This window comes from Triturus cristatus, chromosome 2_1 (genome assembly GCF_964204655.1).
Source record: "Triturus cristatus chromosome 2_1, aTriCri1.1, whole genome shotgun sequence".
NCBI lineage: Eukaryota > Metazoa > Chordata > Amphibia > Caudata > Salamandridae > Triturus > Triturus cristatus.
Window position 1 is genome coordinate 433,658,319 of NC_140581.1, and position 18,701 is coordinate 433,677,019.

Below are 18,701 nucleotides of genomic sequence, written 5' to 3' on the forward strand. Positions count from 1 at the left end.
CCAAAAAAGAAATTCCATCAGGGTAATAAGTCTATTCTTTGCAGACCTTGGCATAAAGTCACTACTCCATTATTCAAAGAGAATTTTAGTTTTTATCCCTTAAATTATGAATCGAGTGTTGACCATGATGTATTTCAATTAAACAATGCTATTGGAACCACTATAGACCTAATTGCCCCGCTTCAAAACATTAGACCCAAGACTAGAAACTCTCCTTAGTTTACTGATTCACTCAAGGTCACTAAACGTCTGTGCCGTATTGCTGAAAAACTGTGGAGGAAAGCAGAAATCTTGTTAATCGCGAAAACTATAAAAAGATGCACAATGGTTATATGCTCGATATCAAACTAGCAAAGAAATCATATTTGGTTGACAGAATAAATAGGGCAGAGAACTCCTCTAAGGAGCTACATTATTTCCTTAAAGAATTTACAACTACTACTAATGCATCTGCACCACCCGTCTCCCAAACATGGACGGACTCCCTCTCTGATTTTTTCGAGGACAAAATTATGAAAATTCATAGTACTTTTCCGCTGGCTCCTGCGCACACAGCCAGAGACCTGGTAGTACCCTCACAGTCTCCTCTGATCTCAGACGATTACTTACGGAATTTTAAGGAATGTGACCTTAAGTCTGTCTCCGAGGCTATTACAAAAATCTAATCTGGCTCCCCTGATGACCCTTTTCCTCCTAAAATATTCCCTTCGCTGGCACCTACAGTCCTAACCAGACTAGTTGAAATCTTCAATAAGTCCTTAGCAAAAGCCGACTTTCCAATGTGTTGGAAAAAAGCCAGAATCAGGCCTATTCTAAAAAAAACTTCAGCGGACCCAGATATATTCTCGAATTATCGGCCAATTTCCTTGCTACCATACTTTGGAAAAATATTGGAGTCTCTAGTAAACAGGCAGCTTGTAAGTCATCTCGAGAGCCATGAGCTTTTAGATCCCTCTCAATCCGGGTTCCGTGCGGCTCACAGTACAGAGATAGCACTGATTGAGATCACGGACAATATTAGATTAGCCTTGGATAAGCAGCAGTCAGCCATCCTTGTTCTGCTTGATTTGTCGGCGGCCTTCGACACCATCTCCCATCACATACTTGAACATCGACTTTGGGAGATGGGGGTCAGGGGGTCAGCCCTAAACTGGTTTAGCTGCTATCTGAGAGATCGCAAAACCGTGGTCCAGATGGGCAACATCACGTCTAGTGAACGAACACTAAAGATGGGTGTCCCTCAGGGCTCTATACTGAGCCCCACCCTTTTTAATCTCTATATGACTCCACTGGCCGCTGTGATCAGACAATATGGCTTTGATGTCATATCTTACGCTGATGATACTCAGATTTTAATCACCTTGGGCCCTGATCCAGAGGAAACTAGACAGCGTTTTAAAAATTGTCTGATCCAACTAGATGAATGGATGTCATCAAATCATCTCCAATTAAATGGAACCAAAACCGAGATCATGCTGTTCGGTAAAGCTGCGGACCATTGGACGCATGACTGGTGGCCGTCCAAGCTCGGGCCTTGCCCCGCATATAAGAACGTGGTCCGAAACTTGGGTTTTTACATTGACAATAATTTGTCCATGAGTGGCCACGTAAAGCATGTGATCAGCACTTGCTATGGTGTTATGCGGAGCCTGCATAAAGTGTTTAAGTGGCTTCCATTAGAGGCCCGTAGACCCTTGATACAAGGCCTTATCATGAACAGAGTTGATTATGGGAACTCGCTTTTACATGCCATTAATTCAGATCTTTTAGCTAAACTCCAAGTCCTTCAAAACACGGCCGCCAGGGTTGTCTTGGATTGCCCTAATAGGACCTCGGCCCGCCTCTGCTTAAACAACCTTCATTGGCTTCCAATAAGGAAACGAACCCTGTTTAAAATACTATGCTTGACTCACAAGCAAATGTATGTTAACGGCCCCAAGTACTGGCTGCCAAAGCTCCGTTGGTACCATCCCTATAGAGCCCTGCGCTCCAGTGATGCTGCCCTGCTCACCCCTCGCAGGATTCACACTGCTAGGCAGGGAGGCCGTGCCTTTTCCTATTTAGCCCCTTTCTCATGGAACAAAATGCCCTATCATCTCCGAAACTTGTCTGATCATGGTTCCTTCCGAAAAAAGCTAAAGACCTGCCTTTTTCGGTAATTAAATCTGTGGTCCTCCTTTCTATCCGGTGAATCTGCAAGCGCCATGAGACTCTCTGAGTGATATGTGCGCGATATAAAAAATATCTCTGACATGATAGTGAATTTTACAGCACATTTTTCATTACATATTCAAATTGTATCAACTTTCAAAGCACAGTAAATAGTAGATGATGACCTTAAAGAACATCAGGTTACCCACCCAGTCATATGTACCCATAGACATTCTTTCAGAGAGCACCAAAAATAGACACAAGTAGTGAATCAGAGAGAACAAAGTAAAAGTGAGACCACCCCCCACATGGTGTGTAGCGAGCAAGGCAGTGAGCAACCACTACTAGGGGGATTTTGTGGGGTTGAACTTCTCCCACCCCAAGAAAATTTGGGAGACAGAAAGGCAAAAAAAAGCATTGTTCAACACATTTTTCATTACATATTGGATTGTATTAACTTTTAAAGCATAGTAAATGATTACTTTATAGAGCACCAGGATACCCAGTCATAAATCACGGACATTCCTACAGAGAACCCTAAAAAATGAACTGTCGAGCATGAAACATGAATTTAAATATAACCAATTTATTCTTCTACCACCCAAATCTGTGTAGACAATGAAAGCCCAGCCGTGCCTCTGCAGACAGAGACCCCTGTGCCTGTTAACAACAGTGTGATAATGACTCATTAATCAGGTTGTACAGTGGGCTACCTGCTAGTCAACAGTTTATTGGAATTTATAATATCATCGGTATGGTACTTTATACTGGTGTGGTGTTCCCACTATCCAGCAACACGATATATCAGTGGTCGAAGTGAGGGGAAAAAAGTAGGGGAACTGTTGGCGGAGAATCAGAGGGCGGGAATAACCCAAGGACTGGATCAGTGGGCGGAGCCAGAGGTGTGGCCAGAATGCGCAAACAACCCAATTTTTTGTATTTGTTTGGTTTTACTGCCCAGTTTTATCAACCAATGGATACACATGATTATTTAAGGGTATTATGAGTTATTGACAGTAAAATGTATTCACAAAGTGGGATATACTAATCACAGAAGTTCCCCAAATACGTTAAAAAGCACAAGCCATTTGTCTCCGACCCATGGAGTTTCTGTCATCAGCACTTCTCCCTTTTCCACAACAGCAGTTCAAACATGAATGGCTAAAAATCCTAGTTTGCCAATGTGTTCTAAATAATAATGGCTCTGCCATATTTGCCTCATAATGCAAGATCTGCAGCATGATCTGACCATTTAAACTAATAAATTGTTTGTAGCTCAAACGTATCAAAAGTTAATAAAAAATGTGACTTGGCTTGCTGCGGAGTAGATGACAGCTAATAGCTCACTGTTCTATGTTAGGATTTTAACTTATAAACTGCAAGTAACAAAAGGATCTCTCTAACAAAAGCAGTAGCCCACTGGCCTATTTACATTATGCGCACTTTGTGATCTGCATGGTACATGTTCTTTGCAGCAGGTACATTAACCCTCTGAGCTACCTTTCCATGAGTCAAATCTTCCATTAGACAAAATTCTGATCTCTCTCTACGAAGAACATTAATCACCGGTCATCATGACATTTTTATTGTTACCGAAAATTGCTGGAGGCCAGGAAGGAGGCAGCAAGCGCTTTTAAAACCATAATATACTTGCAAAAATTATGCCTCCACCTAAAGTCAGCACCTGGTGCGGTCACACCGGTTGCACCGCCCTAGAGCTGCCCTTCTCAAGGGTCCTGTGATCTCAGTGACAGGGTCACTGTTGTTCTAGGGTGTGCTGCTTCATAGGCCTTCCCTCAAGACTGGAGGTGAACTTCAGTATGAATATTGGTGGACAAGCCTTGAAAGTTAACCTACACTTGTCATGCTAGGGTCCACCTGCTGGTGCTACGACACCGGGGCTTCTAATGTCTTGCAAAGCCTTCTAAGGTCTAGCATGAGATAGTGCTCTCTCAGGAGAGTGGTCTGGCGGACTGGTTATTAAGGCTGAACCTGGTTCCCCAGTTCCAAATTCAGCAGCTCTGGCCATAGTGCCACATCCTCTCCCCCACTGAACATCATACTGTCCTACTGAGAAAAACTCAGACTGCCTTCAACTACAACCCAATTGTTGCCAGCTATAAACACCTGGATGTGGCTCAATTCAAATTATGCACTTGATAAGAGTAATATGCTGCCTAAAAAAAAAGTTAAAGCAACCACTCATAGGGAATGCAAGATTAAGTAAAGCATGTGAAATGTAAGCAGAAACAACATGGTTACCTTAACGATCTCTCACTCACTATTCAGAAATCAGCGAGTGGTTTTACCTGAAAAGTTAAGGACATGACTAGAGGGCCCTGAAGGGAACCGTTTCAATGTCCATTGCTTATATCCTTACAAAACGTAAGCAGTATGGTTTAAAAAGACCACATCCCTAAACACAGAGCCATGGTCCACATTTTGTTTTCCAATCCACCCATCAACCAGGTATTGCAGTGCATCCAGGAATGGTACACTTTCCCACCTGGGAACAACAATGCTGTTCAAAGAAAGACGAGAAAACAATAGTATCACTTCACTGGCAAACTCTGTAAAGTAATGCTGATACATTTGGATGTAAATAAAACCAATCTAGCAACTTTACAACCACTCTGTCTTGCTTTATTTAGTTATGTATTTATTTTTCATATTTAAAACCTTCTATTTCTCTCCATCCCGCTGCACTTTGGAATAGAAAAATGTCAGAAAAAGGGTATTTCTCGCAAGAGTGTTTTTCTTTTTTGGATCCATTTCACAGGGAAGCAACTAAATGAAAGAAGGAAAGAGAGGTTGTGAACCGTTTCTTCAAGTTACCGTTTTCAGTAAGTGAGGAGTAAGACAGAAAGGGAATAATAGGAAGGGGGGGACAGCTGCCAGCACAAAAAAGAAGAGAACATTGGCCGAGTCCTATTCCTTCTCTGCCCGTCCCCAAGAGTCCACGAAAGCAAGCCGAGCCATAATCTGAATGCCTTTGTCCTCCCCCAAAATAGTGCCGCCTGGGACGGACCGCCCCACCCTAGCTACGCCACTGTACATACAGCAGACTTCATTTATGAAAAATGCAGAGGGAAAAATGCACCGACCTCTGCGTTACTTTGAGGCTGTTGCACCTTTATTACTCACCTGGAAGCGACAGCATTCGAACATGTTTGCTTTGGCCTTCGGAATGACATCAGCCGCCTGCACCCGGGCCTAGAGTCTCTGGTGAGTAGTGAAGACGCCACTGCCTAGAGAGGCACACAGACGCGGCGGAGGAGGAGACAGTGCGCACTGTGCACAGGCACCTCCTCCTCCTGAAAAGTTAGGTTGCGTTGCGTTGCATTGCTCTGCACGGCACACACCGGCCCTTTGGTGTCACCCCGTTCGAGGGTGTCACCCGGTGCGGTCCGCACCCCCCGCACCTCCATAGTGAAGCCGCTGGGAGTATTTAAGTTTAGTTTTCCACGCAGCCAAGTATTTTTTAATTCCCATATCTTCTGACCCTTCCACTCTCACATCAAACACATTATTTCACTTCACCTGAAAGTGTTCCCACGTATCTGTAGGTCGTAGCATGCCCCATCCCGCAGCGGGACGGGACGAACCCGATGATGAAGCATGCCACCAAGGGACCTTTTGGTGGGTGAGGGTTATTTTGGAACACATATCGTTTCTCCCATGCTGAAAACCGAATGGTTTTCTTGGGTTTAGTTACTGTTTGTAAGGATAGCACGGTTCTTTGAAATTGAGAGCATATAGCCCACAACAACAGCAATGTTCAATAAGGACACCTTTTTGAATTGAAATTCTTCAGGTGAAATGTTTTTTCGAGTTCTTGTATGAGTTTGTGCTTCACTGGTTTGGTTGGAGCATCTCCATCAAATAATGGTTTTGTTGGAAGAAGATCATGCGACAGAATGTGCTTGATAAATTCACCCCTTTCTATTGCTACATCCATCTTTTTACGTGCTTGCGAAAGTCGTTTTTAATAACCTGTTTTGTAGTGGCTGGTTGGACTATACTCTTACCATGGCAATAAAAGCTTTGAAGTTTAGCTTTAGTGATTATGTTAAACAGTTTTTTCTCTTTCAATTCAAATCTCTCCTGCTTCAGTTCTGCTTATAGTTTTGATGCATGTTCCAGGACATCTAGTAAACGTGTCTTTATATCTTTATCCACATATTGTTTGGTCACGAAGTTGTGTAGTCGCAGAGGCTCAGTCATTTCAAAGGGGTTTCCTTGCTGCTACATGAAATGGAGAAGGCTGTCAACATGTTTATTAAAATGTTCCCCTCTCTTTTCCACAAGTTCATGGTGAGGAACTGTTTCACGATGGTCCATTAATTTTGAATATGTCATCTCTCTGAAAACATTGCAAATAGAAAGGACTTCATGGTAAACTAGTTGCCATTAAGCAAGATATTCTCTTTTACGTGTCTGACCAGCAATCCCCTTGGAGTTTTTCTGTGATCTCTGGATCATCTGTTCCAGTTGCATATCTGGAGCCACAGCATTGAACGTTCCCTCTCTGTCTTTCACCGCATTATGTCTTTGGATGAATTTCCTGTAGGGGTATCGTTTTTCCACCTCTAGTTTCTTCACTCATACCAAATACCAGGACCCATATGTCAGATAGTTTATGCAATTGAATTCGCGAAACACAGTAATCAGTGTCTCCATTGTCTTCACGTGCAGCTCCCAATCACCTTCCTGATCAGCATGCATCGAGTTTTTCACTAGAACTATCATGCATAAAACATTTCCCCAGTACTTGCAAAGTTCCTGTTTTTCTTCACATTATTTGACAAACTCTGGGTACTTGGTTTTCTGGTTTTGAACTGAGTATATTGAACATTGCCTGGGTTTGCATAATGTCTTTTGAATGAAGTGCCTTATTCACTTTTGAGATAAGATATGTAAAACGTAATTTGTCATTCATGTGCCAGAAAGCATTCCAATGCAATGTTTCTATAGCATCAGATATAATGAGCATACCTTATAATGAACAAACATAATGAGTTTCCCTCAATACTGATTGGACAGTTGTACTTCCAAAGATTTTGGCCTCCAGAAGTGCATTGTCTATGTCACATCCACTGAGATAACTTCCAGCACACTGCAATACAACATTTGCCAGGTGGAAAACGCCCATCACTGGATAAATATTGTCAAATTCAACTGAATTGCTCATAGAAATGTCAGCTACTATACGGAAAACACCATCATCGCAGAAAATTGGCAGTATAGGCTGGTCTTCAAACTCAGAATGAAGATAGTATTACTGGTAAAAACCCAACCTTGTTCAGTGGGACGGTATTCTGTGAGATCGGAGCATGTATTCTAGCCCATGGAGGAACTGGCTTTTCTTCATCTTTCAGTCCGCACTGATTAAGCGAAATAAATTATTCGATTAAAACAGCTTTGTATACCGCAGCATCAGGTAGAAGATGATCCTTGTCCTCAGACACTTTTTGTTTATGTACTATCTGTTTATTGAACAGAAGCAAATAGAAAATTACACATGCCACAAAGAGTGGAGGGCAAGAGCGGGGGGGGGGGGGGTAACAAATAGACATCGACAAAATAAACCATCAGTCTGAAGACCCGGCAGGAAAGAAAGAGATACAGAGTTTGAGAATTTTCAACACATATGGGAGGGGGGCATAGCGAGAGTCCAAAACTTAAAAGTCAGCCTTCAGGCGAGAGTTCTCGTCAGTTCTCAGGGAGAGACCCTGCAGGGGGCCAAGAGGCAAAAGCCCGGCAAAGGCGACATTGTCCAATATTGAAGGACCACAGCTGCAACCAGGGAATCAAATGGTGGATCAAAGCTAATAAAACCTAGGCAGAAAAGGGCCCACACCCAAGCAAAAGGCACAGGTCATACTGTGAGAGCATCAATACATTTTGCTGCAAATAACATAAGAACCATCATATAACAAAAGAAAGAAAAGGAGACGAAGAAAAGAAAGAAGAAAACAAGAGAGGAGAGGAAACAGAAGAAGGCGAGGACAGAGAAGAAAGTAAAGGGAAAAGCGGATGTGCCAAGGGAATGAGGAGAAGGGGAAAAAAGCCAAGACCCAGAGTGGAAGCCGGCGGTCCTAGGGCTCGGACAGCCCACCCAGCAGGTATAGCAGACTACTCTGTGGAGTCTGGTCTCTTCCCTCTAGAGTAAGGCTCCAAGGGATCATCGAACAGTTGCAGAGCCTGCAATCTAGGAGGCATCAGGCGGGAATGTTCGGTTTTAGTAAGGTGGAGTATGAGTGGACGCCAGATGCGATCAAAGCGTGTGTCAGTATGAGTAAGACGGGCAGTAAGCAATTCCAGGGAAAGGACGTCCAATAGTCGGAGAAACCATGCCGCAATAGGCGGTGTTACGAAGCCACCCACCTGTACTCCGGTTTGTTCCTTCCTCGATGCTGACTGTTCCCAACTCCCTCTGGAATCAACCAGAAGGGCAAGGGAAGAATACGCTTACCACTCCTATTGACTCCCGGGGAAGGGGGAAATGGGAATGAGAGAGACAAGAAGAGAAACAAGGATGCTTGATGCTGGCTTGACACCGAGTGTCTCTCAGGGCAGGGAACTAAAGTGGGCTGGGTTTCCCCTACTACCTACCCGATTCATCTGGGTGCTTTGAATTACTTCCTGAATTACTTCCTGAATTGTAACATCTGCAAAATGTATCTGTAACTGTGTACCCTCCTTCATTAAATACAAAAGACACAAATGTTATTACATGCAGTCAAGCGAATTCTCTGGTTTGTTTCGCAATCATTAACTTATACCTAAGATCTGCACATACCTGAAGTTTCCCAGACAATTGCCCAAAAGGATTCCTAAAGCAAAGAAATACCAAAAGAAATAAACACAATAAGCTTTGACTTTCCACAATGTCTCAGTGGGTTCCTGATATTCATATCAGACCCTAAATGTCAACATATTAGTGCAATAATGTTCCGTATGTCTTTAATTCAGACCAATAGTTTTTCTTGCCCTTTAAATGTCTAGGAGTGCTTAAACAATGTCCTTCTTTAACTTGCGTAACAAAAAATATTAGATCCCATTCAATGTCTTTGATGATCCAGGATTGTTAAGGAGATTTATTAAATCCTTTTTTTAAATGAAGTGTCAAAGAAAGTATACCGTAAGAGCTCTTACCTTGCTCGTTAAACAGAAAAACTCTTTACCGTTTTCATCGATAGGTTGCCTGGTAACCCTGTGTTGATTCTCTTGTCTAATTGTCTTTTTTCAGGAAACCGGAAGGAAATTTAGCTGGAAACAGGAAAAAAAGCTTGCGGGAAGACTAGAGCCTCCGAGGATGCCGGAAGAAGACGGGGAACAATTCTGTAGAGGAACGAGAAGGCAGGTCCGGTCCAGTAGTCAGGTGAGAACTGTCTCGCGAAGCATCTGGGTCTGGCGGATGGGGTGTAAATAGCTGAGGCTGATATTCATTAACAGTGCACGTGTGGCTGCTGAGGCAGTTTACACGTGTACAAGATGTGTGCAGATTTCACGTGCAACAGCAGATGCTCCTGCACGTTACTTCTTGAATGTTCTGGAAGGTCTTGTTTCAAAAAAGGAAGTCGATTATAAACAAACATTGGTTACAACAAGAGTGACTTAAGCTTTTACATTAACTCAGCAATCGTACTTTAAAGGGCTCAAATTATGATAAAAATCTATGATCACTGATGAGGAGCTAAGGACATCATAATCTTCACATATGAATAACAAGATGTGTATTTCTTGAAAACAAATAGTTCTTTAGCTGCTGAGTTTAGCTTCAGCTGCTCTCCTAACAGGCAGGGGTGGGGCCACTTCCAGCAGGAGGCAATGGACTGTCGCGCTGCACCTACTAAGTGAAGGATGAGATGCCAGTGTGCCGAGGTCATGGCTTTTAGCATGTTGGGCCGGATGCCCAGGAGCACCAGGGACGGGGTAGCAGGGTTCGGGAAACCCACCACCTCTTTAATGTGGCTGAGGACCTCCTTCCAGAACACAGTGAGCTCTGAGCAAGGCCACCATATGTTCAAGAAGTCCCCTCTATCAGTCTGGCATCTCCAACAGATCAGAGAACTGTTCTGGAACATCTGGTGGAGGCGAGTGGGAGTATAATACCACCTAGTCATCAATCTGTAGGCAGATTCGCGCTGAGGAATGCTACGGTATACCTTAGGAATGTCCTTCCACAGGCGGTCCTATTCCTCCGGGAAGATGTCAGCAGCCAAATCAGATGCCCAGCGAGTTTTGTAGCTGTGGAGTGGAAGATGCCCAGAGTGTTGGAGGACCGAATAGGTTTTAGAGATGAGGCCTTTAGACCCGTCAAATCTACGGATCAGGGACTCGAAGGGGGTGAGTTGTCGAGTCACCTCCTAAGAATACGCGGGAGAAAACAGCCAGTGACGTAGTTGGCAATACTGTAGGTGCTCATTGTCAGTAAGGTGGAAGAATTGTTTGCACTGTTCAAAAGAGCAGAGAGCAGAGCCCTGAAAGAAGTCCTGAGAACACGTTGACCCTCTATGGTCCAAGCCTCAAAGGACTGAGGCTGAAAAGCAGGGGGGAATGCAGGATTGTGTGTGAGTGGGGTGTTGGAAGAAGGGAAGGTCGTGAGGCCCCGGGAGAGTGCCAGTCTATCCCATATCTCCAAGACCGTTCTCGTTGGCGTCGCTAAGTAGGCACTGCGTGGGCATGCTTCACTCGAAAGCCACCGCACGGTCTATGTGGAACCAATGTATATCGCTTTCAGGGACGATCCACTCCGATATAAAACAGAGGTGGCAAGCCCAGTAGTATTCCAGCAAGTTAGGACAGGCCAGGCCACCTCGAGATCTGGGAAGCATGAGTATTCTGTGAGAGAAGCGGGGATGCGATTTCCCCCATATGAACTTAGTAAAATCTCATTGCAGGGCCTAAATATCCGCATGCGGAATAGGAGTAGTGAGAGACTGGAACAAATAGAGGATTTTAGGAAGAAGGGACATCTAAACAATGGAGATGGCCTAGCCATGCCAAGGTAAGACCTTCCCACCGACACATTTTTATTCACGGACAGAGTTGCAGAATCTAGGCCAATTAGAGGAGGTCCAAGAAGAGAGTGTAGGGGTTAAATCTAAGCCCAAGTAACAAATCGACTCGTCAGTCCAATGCCGCGGGAGCAAGTCCCGCAAGCTCTGGACCTCCGATGCCGAAAGCGTGAGATTGAAAGCGTGGGATTTTTCCAGATTAATTCGATAACCCGAAGCAGCCTCAAAGGATCCCAAGAGTTCAGCCACTGCGGGAAGGAAAGGGAGAGGAAAAGGTCAGCAGCAAATCATCGGCAAAGAGAGAAGCCTTATGTTCTGAACCCCCATACCGATTCCTTGAATATCCTGATTGCGGCGAATAGCGATAGCCAGGGGCTTGACAGCCAGCACGAAAAGTAGGGGAGAAAGCGGGCACCCCTGACGACTGCCCCGGTGGATAGAAATAGGGGCGGTGATAGTCGTTAAAATGAATACGAGTGGTAGGTTTCGCATAGGGGGCCTTCAATTTAGAAATAAAGTCCGGTCCCAAGCCAATCTTCCGAAGAACTGCCTGAAGGAAACCCCAGTCCACGTGGTCAAACTCCTTCTCGGCGTCAAGGGAGACATGACAGGCAGTGATGTCTCTGATACGTGACTTTTCCACCAAGTGGGCAATACGCCGAATATTATCGGCGCCCTGCCGGTGGTGGACGAAACCCACCTGATCAGGGTCAATGAGCTCCGGAAGATGGGGTTCCAACCAGATCGCTAAAATTTTGGTGAAGAGTTTGGCGTCAGTATTTAACAAGGCAATGGGGCGGAAAGAAGCCGCCAGGGTCGGGTCCTTACCAGGCTTAGGGACCAGCACGATTTCCGCTTCATTCATCGTAGGAGAGAGGCCCGTATGGTCAGTAAAGCTATTACAGAGATGAAGTAGATGGTCTCGTAACTGCGGGTAAAAAACCCAGTAAAAAGAAATCTGAAGACCGTCAGGACCTGGTGTTTTGCCCGTCGGTAGCTGCTTCAGTGCCTTAGAAATTTCCCCATGGGTGATAGGTTCATCAAGTAACCCCTTGAAGTAGGGATCGATAGGGTCCCAAGGGTAGGAGTCAAGGAACTTCTCAATCGCCTCCAAGGGGCAGGGAACATGGGCATAAAGATCCGTGTTAAAGGCCATGAGGGTACGACTCTTGTCCTTCTCCGAGGTAGCCCAGGAGCCATCGGGGCACTTGAGCTTTGCAATGTGAGAGCGAGCAACCTGAGTCCGCAGACAGCGTGCTAAACATGCTCCAACCTTGTCACCACCTTTTTGCTTAAGGTTGACAAGCAGCCATTCAGCTTTATTAGTACGTTGCAAGTACAGTTGACCACGCAGGGCAGCCAGACTGCGCTTGTTAGCAAGAGAAGGAGAGGCATGATCTTCGTGTTCCAGATCTTTAATATCGCTGGAAAGGGTGGATTCCACCAAACGGGCCTCGCGGGTCCAGGCAATGGAAATGGAGGTGATAACGCCCCGAACAGTAGCCTTGAAGGCGTCCCAACGAACATCCTCAGGCGTATCAGCCAGAGAATTAGTCGCAAAGAAGAATTCAATCCCCTTACGGATGTCCGCCACGTCTACCGGGTCTCGGAGGGCTTGAGGGGGCAACCGCCACCTTGGAAGGTGGTCATCCCGGATAGTGGGAGGTTGAAGCGTAAGCAAAACATGCTCATGATCAGATATAGAGATGTCCACCGTGCAAAGGACGTGGGCCAGAGAAAGTGAAAGAAAAAATGATCAATTCGCAAATAGGAACGAGGGACGTGAGAATAAGAAGAATAGTCCCAAGAGTCCGGGTTTAGATATCTCCAGGCATCAACCAAACCAAGGTCAGTAATCGCATTCTTCAATTGTGCCGACATCGCCCCAGCCACATGGTGCACTTGCGCAGTGCGATCCCGCTCGGGATCCCAATCCAGATTAAAATCGCCTCCAAGGACAAAGAGCGTAACAGCGTCCCTACATGCTAGCGCAAGTACACATCCTGCTTCTGATTGGGGGTGTATATATTAACGAAAGTGCAGGAGCCCCGAACCCAAACCCTGTCAACCTTGAGAAACCTTCCGTCGTTGTCAGCTATGCACTGGGAGGAGACCGCCCGCCAGCCAGGCTTAAAAAAGATCGCCACACCACTAGGCTTAGATGGGGAACTCGCCCAAAATTGTGTGGGGTATTTGCGGTGGGACATAAGGTGAATGTCAGAGGAAAGCAGATGGGTCTCCTGTAGAAAAAACACATCAGGATCATGCTGGGATAGATAACGCCAAACCTGCCGATGCTTAGTGGGAGAGTTCAGGCCCTTTACATTAAGGGAAAGGAATGTGACACTGTGGGTCATATTGTGGGTGAAGGGAGACAGCGCGCTTCAGCAGCAGTAATTCGCAGGAAGTAGCGGGACCAAAATCTAGCCAGGGACATACCAAAGAAGCTACAGGAGACAGACCCCAGGACTGGGAGTTCAAGAGCCCCCCCCCGAGTCACGCAGGACAGGAGTAGAGGCCGGGCGATGAGGGCAGTGGCAGTGAACATAAAGCAAGCACAGGGGTAAAGGCCCAACGACCCAACCTAGTGACCAATAGGTCCTCTCCTCAACCCAAAAGTAACACCGCAGGCCAGCTGCTGAGAAAGGCGCATCCGGAAAGAACACAGAGAAGGGGGAGCAGAAGAGATGAAAGAGAGAGAAGAAGAACAAGAAAGAATAAACAGGCCAACAAGGCCAATGCAGTGGAGAGTCTAATCGGAATAGCCTGGGCTCCCGAAGGCGGACCATCGCGGAGAAGTCACTCCCCTATAGGACTCCAAAGAGGGGTGTGGCATACACACACGAGGTGGATAGTCTCTGCCGGCAGCGTCCCGTGCATAGATGTAGGGAAAGCATAATTGAATCCAGCCACCAGGTCCAAGTCGGGAGACCCCCAGGGCGAAGAGCAAGGTGAAAACATAGCCAGTCATGTCGTAATGTAGAAGACAACTAGTTTGTGAGAGACAGGGAGGCACTCAAGGAACAAACTTGGTTGATGGCTTCTTGTTTAGCTTGAGATGATTCAAGATCCCTGGAGAGGCATCTGGAGCGGGGATGAGAAACAGTGGACCAGTCCGACCAAAGTGGGCCCATAGGACATGTACGAGAGGACGGGAGGTCATCGTTATCGGAGTCAACAGGAAGATGGAGGAGAAGCTGCGCCTCCTGCAGGGACCGGACAACTCGCAGCCTAACCTCCCAAGTAAACATCAAAGCAAAAGGGTTGCCCCATTGATATTTAACCTCAAGATCTCTTAGTTTGTCCATCACGGGTTTGAAGCCTTTCCTCCGTCGGAGCGTGGAAGGTGCGAGGTCTAGAAAGATTTGGATAGAGAGTCCATTGTAGGAAACCGTTTGTACTCCCTGTACCTTGCGGAGGATAGCTTCCTTGTCAGCAAAGAAGTGGACCCTCATTATGATGTCCAGAACAAAGTTAGGGCGATTGCGAGGACCAGTTATCCGGTGGGCCCTATCAAGCATAGGCCGGGAGGAGCCCTCGCCTTCACGGATGGCATGAAGGAGGTCCACCGTGTACGCCAGGATGTCTTTCCCTTCCGTTCCTAATGGGACCCCTCGGATGCGGAGGTTGTTCCGCCTACTGCTGTTTTCCTGGTCCTCCTGCTTCAGCTGAAGGGTGATATTCTGGTCTTCAAGTTCAGACACCTTTTTCCAGAGTCCGTCGATATCTTCCATCCTAGCGTCCATTGTTCGTTCGAGACCATCAACCCTATCGCCAATCTCAGTGACCTCTCTGCAAATATATCTTGTAGGCCAGCCTGGAAGTCCTGGCGAAGGGAGCCAATTTCAGACTTGATTTCCTGTAGGAATGTTTACATAAAGGCCTGGGTGATGGGCACCCCAGAAGAAGTCAACCCAGAGGACGCCAAGGAGGAGGCAGGATCCTCCTGCGCATGAGAAAGTGTTTTGGACCACAAGGTGGTCACCGGGTTCTAACGAGCGGCTGCAGCATCAGGATCCTTAGTGCCTCCGTACTTAGGAGGCATTTCTGCAAGGATCGGAGGAGCTGGGGGCTCAGTGCAAGGAAGAGAACAGCAATCCAGCCAGGGAGCAGACCAGAGAAGAACTGAGAATAGTCAGCGAAGCAGCAGAGTATTGCGTAGCACAGAGACGGCGTATTCCCCGGCACCCAGGGTGAAAACAGAGGCCAGTAGCTCCCAAGTGCATACGGCCGGTGAGGTGGTAGAAAAGCACAGGCAGACTTGTTCTTGGAGGCCGACAAGGGGTGTCCAATGAACAGTCAAGCAGAGCCAGTGAAGTAGAGGTCACCCCCAAGGCAGGACTGCAGGCCCGGAGCAGCGAGGAGCTCGTCGGGCCAAGAAGAGGCGGAATAGGTCGGGACACCAGACCAAGGAGGAGGTCTCTGAGAACCCGCCAAGGGTTTCGGAGGTAGCGAGGCCACAATGAATGCAGAGCAGTTCCCCACAGAAATCAGAGGGTCTCCAGGGGCCCCGCGAAGCAGGAGCGTGGCAGAGCAGGGCCCAGAGAGCAGGAGAGGCCAAGACGAGCGAGAGGGGGGTGTCCCGCAGCGCACGTTCCCACTCGAACTGTCCTCCAAAGCCAAGGACTCAGGGAACAGGCAGGGGCACCGACGTCGGGGACGGGGGGCACAAGCCGCAGGGGATGTCAAAATGGCGGGCTCAGCACTGGGGAGCGCACTGAAAGTTACCCAGGCTGACCGCTCCTTCAAAGGTGCCCCCCCGTCCCGGTAACTCCTGTCGCAGAATAGACTAGCATAGTCTGCCTTATCTGTAGGGCACAGCGGTGGGGCCAGTTACCCACGCAGCAAAGCTCTGCAGGCCACAGGTATGGTTGCTGGTCCAGCGTCAGGGTCCAGCTGGGGGAATCAGGCTTCACACAGGGCCCCAGGTAGGGTGGGGGAGGTCTGGGCACTCAGGACCTCTCCGCAGCAGGAGCGCTACGCTTGAGCAGCAGGGGAAGGCGCCAGGTACCGCTCAAGGCTCCACCACAGCCAGCAGGCAAGATGGCGTCGGGAGCAGGGCATATCGTCGTTGGGCGAGAGCGCCGCCAAACAGGGACCCAGGCAGCACCGCAGCGGCAAATGGCACCAACAAGCTCTCTCAGAGGAATCAGGGCTCCACAGGCAGCATAGCGGACCTGGTGACCGGAAAGAAGGCGTATACGGGAGCGGAGACTCGATGAAACACGTCTCACTCCATGCGTGCCCAAGCCACACCACTTCTTCAGCCACTTTTAAATTTTCTGGTAGACTGGGACATGTTGATGGCTTGTAATTATTTTGCACACGTTGTTAGGCATTTGGGTTATAAGTTTGCTCCTTTGTTTGTTTATGCCTACAGCTAACACAGCTTGTTTTCCAGCAGCTACTTCATTGGTACAGTCTTGAAAACGCACCATGGCAGTATCATGTGTGTTTTATTTTTCAGACAAGGAAGAGCTATCTTTAAAATCAATATTATCAAGAGCTGCAATTGTAAATCCTTTCCTGGTAAGGTGATTCGGATGTGGTGTGCTGTCGTATTAACAAGATTTTACAGCATGAGCTGCCAACAAGTTCCTGCGCTGTACTATGTCATTATAACTTGGTAATGCACCAATCCTATTCATTGAAGCAATTAACTCTCTACTTTTGCACTTGTCACAGATTGTGTGGGCAGTCATCATATGTAGCAGAGTTTTCTTATTGCAGTGATATAATTCATAAAACTTGATTTGGGAAAGACAGTACATTTGAACAGCATCAGCTTGTCGGTTCCTGGGATTGTCTTTCACTTCTTCGCTTATATCTTCAATGTTGCCGGCTTCTGTTCCGAACTCAAGAACTTAAATGTATAACATGTTTGCTATGCTGATATTAAATAATTATGTAAAAAATGTTAAGACAACATCAGGCATTCTTGTTGACTCTCATGATTTGCGGAGCCACGGGCATCACAAAATGTGTCATTAGGTCCAAAAACTTTCAGAACGTTTCTTAAAACAGCTCATGCTGATTTTACTGCATTTGTGATCTTATTTTTAAGCCTGTGCGGTGAACTCTGCTCGCTTTGAAGAGTTTGCAGAGTTTTTCGCACTCTGCCCTCCACAGAGCTCGCAGAGTTCCGAAATACTCTGCTCTGCTCCGCATAAACCACAGATAACACATCTAAGATCCTCTGCTTTCTGGTCAGTTGTTGGAGGTGGGCGAGGGGTAGCCATCGACCTTCGAAGTGGATGGGCATTGGGTTTGGTTGTCGTTACTTTCTCAGAAGATTAGGATTCTTGCTGTTGTTCACTGGTTTCTACAATTTTTTGACACATTTTCTTCCAGGCTTTTTTTCATTGTATAGAACTTGAACACTGTTACAATGATAAAATATTTAATCCTCTTTACCGGTCAGTTTCAATCTTTTGTGAACTTTGTCTTGCCGTATTTCTCCAGCATCTTGAACTCTCTCCTGTCCAGCTGCAGTTCATGTTAGCTTTTCTTTCGCTTTGGTTTGGCATATGACACATTATTCTTTGTTGAAGGAGTTCTCAGGAGGTAAAGATCCTCTGCTACCACCTGCTTCGCTTATGTTTACGAACTTAAATCAATGGAAAACCTGAAACGAAATGAAAATAAATTACCAATATGGTGGCTAAAACATATCATTACAGAAGGGTTGCTCGGAGGAGTTATTTTCTGTCTTTATAAGACTACTTGACCCCCAAAACCTATGTTTTGACACCAAACTGAAGTTCCTCATAGTTCCTAAAATATTACATCCTCACTGCAAAACATCGCCATTTTTTAAAATGTCGTCCAGAACATTTCGGCCCAGATTAGCAATGTCCGACCCAAGCTAAATTTCTTCTATATAACACAAAAATACAAATAAAAAATTAAAATCTCTGGACAACAATTGTTTTACGGAGGTATATCTAGGGGCCAGGACTTATAGGTCTAGTTCTGCCATAGAATTTGGTTGGATAAAATGTTTATATCACAGCGGCCTCAAGCAGGGGTGCTGGCCCCCCTCCTATTTAACATTAATTTGGCCAACTTGGGCAAAGCTCTACAATGAGCCAGCCTAATTACACCTAGGCTAGGATTGTCAAGACTCCCAATTCTGCATGGATCACACTAAGTCAGGCCAACAAAAAAGCCCCTAACACACTCCATAGGTATAACAAGGTCAGCAAACTTCAGGCCAATCAACGTAAAAAAAAAAGTCATCATCTTCGGCAAATACCCACAAAAAAAGCATGCTCAGTGGCAGCTCGGGGAGTTACAAAAAACTACAGTTAGAAATACAACTACCTAGGTGTCTGGTTTTCAGAAGGGGCAAAGCCAACGGCACACTGGAAGCATTTAAAAACAAAGGGTGCAGATTTCGTCCACAGCCTAAACAGCTTTAACAGCAGCCTGCTGAGTCCATCTGCAGAACCCATGTTAAAAGTTCTAAAAGCCAAATTGATTCCATCTGTACACTACAGTCATCAAGATTTCCCTGGTGCACTAGCA

The 18,701-nt window shown here is 46.3% G+C and overlaps 1 long non-coding RNA gene across 1 annotated transcript in view; it reads left to right on the plus strand.

Annotated features, from left to right (window-relative positions):
- Positions 1-9,413: 9,413 nt before the first annotated feature.
- Positions 9,414-18,701, plus strand: part of LOC146865419 (uncharacterized) — a 76,217-nt gene continuing 66,929 nt past the window's right edge. Inside the window, exon 1 of the long non-coding RNA XR_014976634.1 lies at positions 9,414-9,535. This is a non-coding gene — a long non-coding RNA (uncharacterized LOC146865419). The remainder of the gene's footprint in view (positions 9,536-18,701) is intronic.